This window comes from Aythya marila, assembly GCF_965140915.1.
Source record: "Aythya marila genome assembly, chromosome: 22".
Classification (NCBI taxonomy): Eukaryota; Metazoa; Chordata; class Aves; order Anseriformes; family Anatidae; genus Aythya; species Aythya marila.
Genome location: NC_139063.1, coordinates 4,849,325 through 4,858,643, shown reverse-complemented (window position 1 = coordinate 4,858,643; position 9,319 = coordinate 4,849,325). Strand labels below are relative to the sequence as shown.

Below are 9,319 nucleotides of genomic sequence, written 5' to 3'. Positions count from 1 at the left end.
ACGTGGAGCTACACAAAACAGGTAGAGAGAGAGAATTTAGAGACGCGAAGGTGGCCTTGTGGTGTCTCAGACATGGACCAGGGACTGTAGGGAGAGATTAAATAAATCTGCTAGTGAGCTGCCCCTGGGGAGCTGCAAAGCCTGAGTCCAGCCACCATGCACGTGGCACCCTCGCTGCAATCATCCAGCAGGTATGGGGCACAGAAAGGCTCCAGGACCAGCACCAGGTCGTTGCATGCTTCAAGTGGATGTTGTGGTTTCAGCAGGCAGCGAAGCTCCAAGCACTGTCCACTTGCTGCCCCCACAGTGGGATGGGGGAGAGAATCAGAAAAGGGTAACACTGGTGCGATGAGATAAAGACAGTTTTAATAGGAAAAAGAAGAAAGGAAACATAGTAATAATAATAATAATAATAATAATAATAATAATAATAATAATAATAATAATAATAATAATAATAATAATAAAGCAAGCGATGCACAATGTAATTGCTCACCACCTCTCGAATGATGCCCAGCCAGACCCTGAGCAGAAACCACCCCCATCCCCAGCCAACTCCCCAGTTTTATTGTCCCACATGATGCCACATGGCATGGGACATCCCTGTGGCATTTGGGGTCAGCTGTCCTGGTTCTGTCCCCTCCCAGCCTCCTCGCTGGCAGGGAGGTATGAAAAGCTGAAAGGTGCTTGGCTTAGTGTAAGCACTGCTCTGCAACAACTGCAGCATCAGTGTGTTATCAGCATTATTTTTCTCCTAAATCCAAAATACAGCAGCACACCAGTGACTATGAAGAAAATTAACTCTCTCTCAGCTGAATCCAGGACAATGGAAAACAAGAAAATTTTGTCCCAGCAGTTTGATAAGACACAAAAGGGATATAGCTGGTGATGGAAAGTGTCTTCTCTTAATTACTCGGGAGAGAGTTTGGGTCCACGAGGAGTTTCACAGTTTGTTATATCTGCAGAGCTGGGAATTCATCCTAATAGTGCAGTGGAAAAGAAAGAAATAAAAGTACAGAAGGGCAAGGGCAAGGGCAAGAGCAACGAAGTGTTGTTATTCTCTCTGAAATGTGTGAGTTGGGGAGGAGGGAGAAGAGCAGCCCACCATTTCCTGCACGGTCAGATGTGGGCGTTTAATTTTGTTGAGACCTCACTGGGGGACTGGAAGATCATTTATCCCATTTCAGCTTGCAGTTCATGTTGCAGTTTTACATGCATGCTTGCACAGCAGGAAGGATCTAATGATTAATTAATGTTAGCACCATGTTTGCAAACTGTCATCACAAAAGCTCTGGCTATAGAAGTTGCACAATGGTATCAACATGCAGCAGATTTTTTTATATATATATATTTATTTTTTTTGCCACCCAGACTCATTTCAGACAAACAAACCCCACAAAGCATTGTTCTGACCTGCCCTACACAACACAAAGACAGTGCGCTGCCTGTGTGCTACGTGTGACAAATGGCATATGGATAATTTAAAACGTTCTTTGGAAGCATCTGGAAATAAATTTAAAAGCATTGTAAGAAGGGTAGCAAATGTCAGGTTGGATTTTATGCAGGAGAAGGCACGCGACCTGCAGTCAGTGGGAGTTGCTTTCTTGAACTCGAAGTGACTGTGCTGTCCTCCAAACACCAAACCTGCCTCCGCAGCTGCCACGCCGAGGACAGTGAGGACCCAGATCGTCTTTGTTGAGTCCCTTCCAGAAGCAAACATGCCCTGGTGCTCATAAACAAGAAGTTAGGATTTTAGCAGTTCTTTTTTCGAAGAAGACACCTTGGGAGTTGCTGGGAAGCCAGCAAATGCTGGTTTTCACTGCTGAGCCCCAGCGCTCGGCGTTTGGCTGGCAAACCCCTGTGCCAACACATGGGGATGGTACCACCAAGGAAATCACCAAACTTCTACCAGACAAATATGGGCAGAATGGCAAACAGAAGGAATTTGGAGGATATTTTTCAGCTTTTTTTCAGCTTATTTTTGTCTCAGAGCACCCAAACTTCCCACTCAGGCAATGGAGAGTGTCCACACTTGCTTCCCTGCTGCCCCCCAGGCATCAGGGGGCAGGTAAATAAAATTTCCTGCATCCTGAGATGCTCAGTCCATCCAAGCATCTCCTCCAGCCCCTGCGTAAGAGGCTACTTAATGCAAGGCTCACCACTGCTGCACCTCATCCAGCACACATTATTAAATGGCAGCTTCCAGGAAGGCATTTAATCTTGGTCTGATGCCTTTCAGGAGATGAAGAATGCCCTGCATCCCACAACATTTGTTCCACTCTCTCCCCCTTAATTCAACAGCCGCCCAACCTGGTGTTGGCAGCCTTGCAGGAGGGTGGCATTGGAGGGGGACGCTGCCTTTAGCCCGTGCCCTGCTGCTGTGGCCACAATGCTCATGCTACAAAGTGGCTGGTTGCAAGCATAGCAGGCACATTTGTACAAGTGGCCATGGCCAAGGAGGGGGCCAAGGGCAGGTAGGTCCACCCATTTGGTGCAAAACTTTGAGTCGAATTCAATTCTGGCTTGTTTGAGCCAGAGACATTTTCTTGCTGTCCCAGTCCTCTGCACATTGCTTTTCCCTCATTGCCCTTCCTCTCCTGCTGTTTTCCTTGCTGCTGCTAGACTGTGTGTTGAGGGGTTTTTAATCCACATAAAACAAGCAAATGTAAAATATTATGATATGATGAATATGATTTTATATTGTAGTTACCTCTGGGCATTCACTTTCTTATTTCGTTGTGGTTGTTATAGTTCTTTTATTCCTTTCATAAAGCAAAAACATTTAATGTAAAAATAAAAGGAATCATGATGATTTGGGTGAATTGTAGCGCTCAAGGCTTTCCTCCACATGTGCTTAAAGATACGTGTGTGCTTTCATGCAGGAGGTGGCAGAAGAAACACCTCATCTAAATCCCATCAAAAGCAGCGGGAGTTTGATCACAGAGCAGAAGACAGTGGTGTGGCTTCAGGTGGGGTGAGGAGGGGACGTGGCTGCCTTTGTGGTTTGGGCTGAGCTGGAAAAGGCTGCTCAGCCTGGGGCATCCAGGAGGTCCAAGCTGGTTTGTGGGAGCTTCTCCTCCACAACTCGTTGCTGCTGCTGCAAACCAGCCCATGATGCTGGTGTGCCCAGCACTGGCCAAGAAGCTGCACCCATCCAGCCTCTTCCACAGACAGCAAGCACTCTGTTACATTTTTGGGTGTGATTTCTGATGTATTTTATGCCTTTCAGATCCTGCCTGTGGATAACTTAAGGGCTTGTGTTATATAAAGGGTCTTTTAGATGCAACTTACCTTAAAGAGGCTGAATGCATAGGGGATTCTGCTGGAGCCTGGCACAGGCTGGAAACTTCCCGGTGGGATTTTTCCCCAGATCCAAGTGTGCTCTTGTGAGGTCCTTGCTGAAGGTCCTCCTGCCTCTGCTCATGTGGTTTCTCTGCCCCTGAAGACTACATTACAAGTCCCCTTCAGCTCTGCACATCCTGAAGAAGCTGACAGCAAATCTAAGGGGAAAAAAAAAAAAAAAAAAAAAAAAAAAAAAAAAAAAGCAGTTTCTATGTGAAAGCACAGGGTAGGACTTGGTCTTTCTGTGGGGCTACATAAATATCTGTGTGACTGCCGAGCAGCATCCTCACAGCATCCCTACTCAGCCACGGGGTTGTGATTGCTATCTGCAGCCTGCAGCTGGCAAATCCCACCAAGCCATGTCTGCCCAGAGTCTGTGTGGAGCAGAGCTCACCCATGGAGCAGGAGGGGACAGCTGAAACCTCCCCAGGGAGCAGCATCAGCTCTGACAGTGCCATCAGCCTGTGAGGGGTTGCCAAAGAGGTGACACCAGATGAGAACAGGCTGTTAGCCTTGTGCAGATGTAAGCACATAAGTTCATTTGCACCACAGTAGCGATGCAGCAGGCAATGGGATGGATGCGGTGGCAGACAGGGATGCAAGGGATGCTGTCCCCTCTCCCCCTTCATCACAGCAGTAAATGGGCATCACAGAGGAGATTTGCCCCAGCAAACTGCCCTTAGACAGTTAATAGCAACACATTATTTTACAGACAGTGGCCTGTTCATGGGATGATCTTGGAAGGACCATGTGCACTTGTAGCTGCCCAGCACCTCTAAGGGGTGTGAGGAGCAGCCCCTCTCCAGGGGGTGCAGGAGCCAGAGAACATGCTCTGGAGGGAACAGGGCAGTGTTGCTCCTGTACTGAAAGCTGTTCCATGCACAGAAAGCCAGGTTTGTTTCAGAGATGAACCAAACAAGTGCCCAAACACCAGGGGACAGCACTTCCAGAGACCTTTTTAAGGAGTTTTGTTTGCACCTTGCACAGAGTGGGGAATTACCCAGTGCTAACAGCTATCCTCTGCTGGGCTTTTGCAGCCACAAGACTCAGTGCTGTGCCTTGAGGACATGGCTCTGGAGCACAGGGACGTGCTGAGGGAGGAATCTGCAGTTTCAAAACTTCTGAGAGACCATCAGAGGCAATAATAAGCCTAATACAAAGCCAATTACCAGCTATTTTTAGAAAGCCTTTGACAGTATCCCCTCCTCAAACCCGGGGATATTTATTCATTATATTCTAACTCAGCTCACTTACCCTGCGGTTGATTCGTATGTCACAGGCACATAATGTTATCAGCCAGGCATCAGCAATGGCACTTCCCATACCAGCGCTCATCACGGCCGTATTGACTGGCCTGGGTTGCAGACAGGTCACGGAGTGTCGATATTAGCAGTGCCTCCAGCGACAATTAAGCACTAAGTGTGCGCCGGGCAGGATGACACAAGTTTGGAAATATTCAGGTCACTGCAAAGTATTGATGGCAATAAAACCACATGTTTCTGATCCAGCAGGAGCTGCCTGGTTGGAAAACAGCCTGTCCTGTGCATGAAGGGAGCGTCAAAGTGAGAAAAAGACAGGGAGCTGGGGTGTGCTCAACAGCCAGAAGGGGCTGCTGCTTCATTGCTGGGCACGTGCATTCATGTGGAGCAGTTACCAAGTGGAAGGGCCTTGTTTTGTCTCTGCTTTGCAGAGGTGCAAAGACACAGGATGGGAGCCAGAGGTGGAAACTCAGCTTGTTCAGCACCAACAGCCAGTGCTACTTCCCAAACAGCTCCTGAGCTTGCTCAGATGTGCCTTGCTTGGGCCAGGACTCTCAAACAAAGTAGGGGAGAGGTGCACAAGACCACATATGACCTCCTACAAACTGAAATTGCCCTCTCTTTTTAAAAGCTTTGAGGCCCAGGGCCAAATTTGGAGATGCTGCTCTATGGGGCATTAAGCCAAGGCTCCCCTCACTCTCCCTATCCTCACTTAGAGGTTATTTCAGGCTGGGAGGTCTTTTAACTAGCACCTTTTCCTCGGTGCATAAATTACACTTATTTAGGTTGCTTTATGCATCAGCAGGCAGAGTGTACAGAGTGCCCAGGGAGCCTTAGTGAAGCCGAGAGGCTCTAAATTATGCCAACTTAGCCAGCACCACTGAATTTGCCCCACGGCGTCCCAGGTTGCTGAAAGCATCATGACTGAAAGGACCAAGATGTGAAATGGAGGTGGTTATCAGCCTACTCCCACCTGTACAAGTGGTCCACGATGTCCTGGCCAGACTCAGGGAGTCTCAGGAAGTTTGTCCCTGGGCTCAGTCGGGCTCACCTGGCAGAGGGCACTGAGGCAGCAGCTGTCCCCTTATTGCCAAGGGAAGCAGGGAGATGCCACCAAGGCAGAGCCATCACACAGCCACCATGGACTTCTCCAACCACTGCTTGCAACAGCAAAGCATAACCTGGACCAGCAGCTCAAGACTGGGGTGCGAAGGCAGCTCTACAAGAGCATGGATGCTCACAAGCTGGCTACAGCAAACACGAGAGCTGCAGCAGGGCTGGGGGATGAAGCAAGGTCTCTGCCCAAATGCACGTAAGCACCAGCAGCACTGCGGTGGGAATCAGAACTGGGGGCTTGCATCAACTCTGTTTCTTAAAGCCCTTAGAGCAGGCAGCCGGCAGGGAAGGGAAGGCAGCATTTGTAACACCTCACTGTGCCCCTTCACCACGCAGACACCACGCACCCAGCTCCCTGCTGTTCCCAGCTCACAGCACATCGGGGTGGAAACGGGGTGAATTAAGGGTACGCCCACATGTCACACTTCCCCGTGGTGCAGCAACAACACTGCAGACCTGCCTTCCCTGCGTGGCTGGTTCCTGCCACGCACATCTTGCTGAAAAGCTCTGTCCCTGCCGTTGCTACTGTCCCAGGGAGTTTCCCAGTCCTGGAAAATCCCTTTGGTTTTTCAGGGCACAGGATTGCAGCCATCATTTTGCTGTTAGAGCCAGACCCAAGCTATGCAGCAGAGGACAGAGGGATGAGCCTGAGCTCCTGCGGGCTCTTCACCGCTGGGTCAAGAGGGGCCGAGGGACTACCCTGCATCGGAACACTCACCCCAGGCCTTTGGAGGCTCTCCTCTTGCCAACAAAGCTCATCACAGCCCTGGGTGAGCTCATTAACCTTTCCACCCCTGTCTGCAAAAAGAAAAGAGAGTGAATGACATGTGATATGCCTGGGTTTAAGGAGCCATAACCCTGTTTTCCCAGCCAGTGCCCAAGTTACACACCATCTCTCCCGCCCTGTTAATGCTTAATCCTTCTAGGGGGGGACTGCCCACAAGGAGACCTTGAAAGCCTCAGCCCCCAGTGTCAGCAAGGGGAAAGCTCTGGACACAGGCAGCTCTGGCAGTGACCCAGTAGGAGCCTAAATCCCCTCCTTGGCTGCAATTTGAGCCTATGCCTAAGGTCTGACCCACCAGGCTGTAGGGCATTGCTGGGGTGTTGCAGGCAGCACCTCTGTGCCTGTGGCCATCCGAGAGGTTTGGTGGATCCTGTACGGCTGCTCCATCACCCTTCTCGAAGCAGGCTGTGAAGGTTCCTGTCCCCTCCTACCCATGCTGGCACTGCCCGCTGACGCGAAAACAAGCTGGAATGAGTCAGGGTAGATCTCAAAACATACTTGAAAGAAAAAAAAAATAATAAAATCAGAGTGAAGACAAAAACAATATGGCCTTTAATGCATGACACATGGCTGTGAAGAAACTTGGAGCTGATTCCAAGCTAAAACCTCCTTTAGAGCCCTGTTACTTTGTGCTTTCACTTCTACTTTGCTGCATCTAGTTAAAACTTCGTTAGCTGAGCCCAATTAATTAATTCTTTCCCCCTCAATGAGCATCTTACCTTAAGGTGCAGATGAAGGCCAGCTCTAAAGGTACAACTTGATCCTTTCTGAGGCTAAGCCCCTATTATTCACCCTGCTTAAAGCTCCCAGGGTTTGCCCCCAGGATCTGGATTTGCAGCCTACCCCATGTCTGGGCCTGTTTAATTCAGCATGACAATTCCCAGGCACTCCCGCAGACTTTGGATTGAGCCAGATTACTACCAAAAGTGCTGTATCAATTCTTTTCTAACTGTACCCAAGTTTTAATGTTTAATATTTAAACATGAAAGTTCCTTTTGAGACGTTTAAAGCGGAATTATTAACAGCCCCATGTAGAACTGACAGGTTAACAGTGCGACAATTAAAAAGAAAGGTTAAATACATTTTCTTTTCAGACCAACTGCTGTTGCTTAAGACTAATAAATCCACCAGGAGATGGTTTTTACAGAGTGTGAGGGGCTGTGTGTCAGCTTTTATAGGCTTGAGTTTTTCAGAAATCACCACACTCCTCTTTCCAGGCAGCTACAGGTTCCAGGCTATATTTAGCAGATGGGGCTTCTTCCAAAGAGTTGCATGAGTCAAATCAGAAAGAAAAAATATATATATATGTGTTGGAATAGCAAAAAAGCAAAACCTACTGGCTGTGGAATCTTAAAACACCCAGGCTCACAGGTTTTTTAATTTCTCATTATTCTCTGCTGTCATGAGGGCTTTGAAAACAGAGGTGCTGGAGAAGAGCAGAAATTCTGGTGTGGGTCTTCTTAGGGCTGAATTTGATGCTAAGCTCCTATTTCTTCCTTGGAAAAGGGCTGTCCTCACAGGCTGGGCACACAGCCCCAGGCTTTCCAGGGGCAGCTGCACCCAGCTGCAGTGGCTGGGCTGCAAAATGCCACTGCTCCCAGCGCTCGTGGCCAAATCTGGGTCCTGAGAAAGACATTTCCGTGTGTCTGTATGTGTCTAGTCGGATAAATGTTAACTTAATTGTGCTTTTCCCGTGCTCTGTGATTACAAAATGGAATGTATTGCTGCAGGGTCAGAGGCAAAATAGATGAAAGGGTGACGCTTTAATTACCTAAAGCAAGGTGGCTCTGCTTGAGTGGGGGCTGGAGCAGTCGGGCTCCAGGCTCAACCACTCTGCAATCCTGCAAAAGCAGGGGTAAGGCACCTTCACAAGGGATAAATGCACCCACGACTGTTGGCCTTGAGGACCTGAATACAACCTTCAGCTCCCTGCAAAAGCCAGCCCTGTAATTGCTGCAAGGTGGAGAGATGGAGCAGGGCGATCCGGCTGCCCTCTTTCCAATGCCCTTCCTCCCAGGCGTCCTCTTCTGGCCTCTCAGACAAGACAAGACTTGAGTCTGTCTCAGTGTCACCTTTCCTGTGATTATAGCATGTTTCCAGATCCTTTTGCAGGCAACAGCAGTCCTTCCTCGCCTCTGATGGGCATTGATTTGGCCCCAAATTTGCAACCATGAAAGGTCACGTGGCTTACAGGTATTGAGGAATATTTACTCACCCTGTGCTTTTAGCAGGTTACAAAAATACTAACGGGTGTTTTAAATGAGTTACCGACAGCAGTAGCGGATGTTACAGATTATTATAAGCACATCAGTGGAAGGTATTATAAGATGGCTATAAGCCATGGTTATAAGCAACCTGGTTTTGATTTATTGGACTCTATAGCAACCTATATAAATTGATTAGCCATTTATTAAAGCTGCTATTAATCATGGATTTTCTCTTTGTACAAATTTAGAAAACTTACCTTGGTTACAGCTGGGACTTGGAGGGGAGAGCGTGAGTGCCTCCATCTGTACTTGCAGCATACCATGCCTGCAGCACTCCGTGCCACAGCTCCTGGCAGGATGGGAGCCATGCTGCTGGCTCTTCCCACATGGTCCTGCAGCATCCAGGAGCTCTGCAAAACGTGAACACCCCACGGGACGTTCAACCCCCCTGGTCAGTCAGGTCCAGATGTGCAGCCAGGACACCAAGGTGCTGGGAGATGAGGAGCACACAGGGCATTAAACCACCTTCAGTGCCACTGCTGCATCCAAAGCCAGGAAGGTCCCTTTTTATTGTTCTCATATATATTTTGTAAAGGTCAGTTTGATGGCGT

The 9,319-nt window shown here is 48.7% G+C and overlaps 1 long non-coding RNA gene across 2 annotated transcripts; it reads right to left on the bottom strand.

Moving 5' to 3' along the window:
• Positions 1 to 1,414: 1,414 nt before the first annotated feature.
• On the bottom strand, positions 1,415 to 7,354 carry LOC309886592. Of its 2 annotated transcripts, XR_014318953.1 has the most exons (6): positions 7,221 to 7,354; positions 6,797 to 6,998; positions 6,436 to 6,515; positions 4,597 to 4,806; positions 3,292 to 3,500; positions 1,415 to 1,723 (listed from the first exon to the last, which is right to left on the bottom strand). It is a non-coding gene; the product is annotated as an uncharacterized lncRNA (long non-coding RNA). The 2 variants fall into 2 exon arrangements; XR_014318952.1 differs by having other exon boundaries at positions 1,415 to 3,500.
• Between the last annotated feature and the right edge of the window lie 1,965 nt (positions 7,355 to 9,319).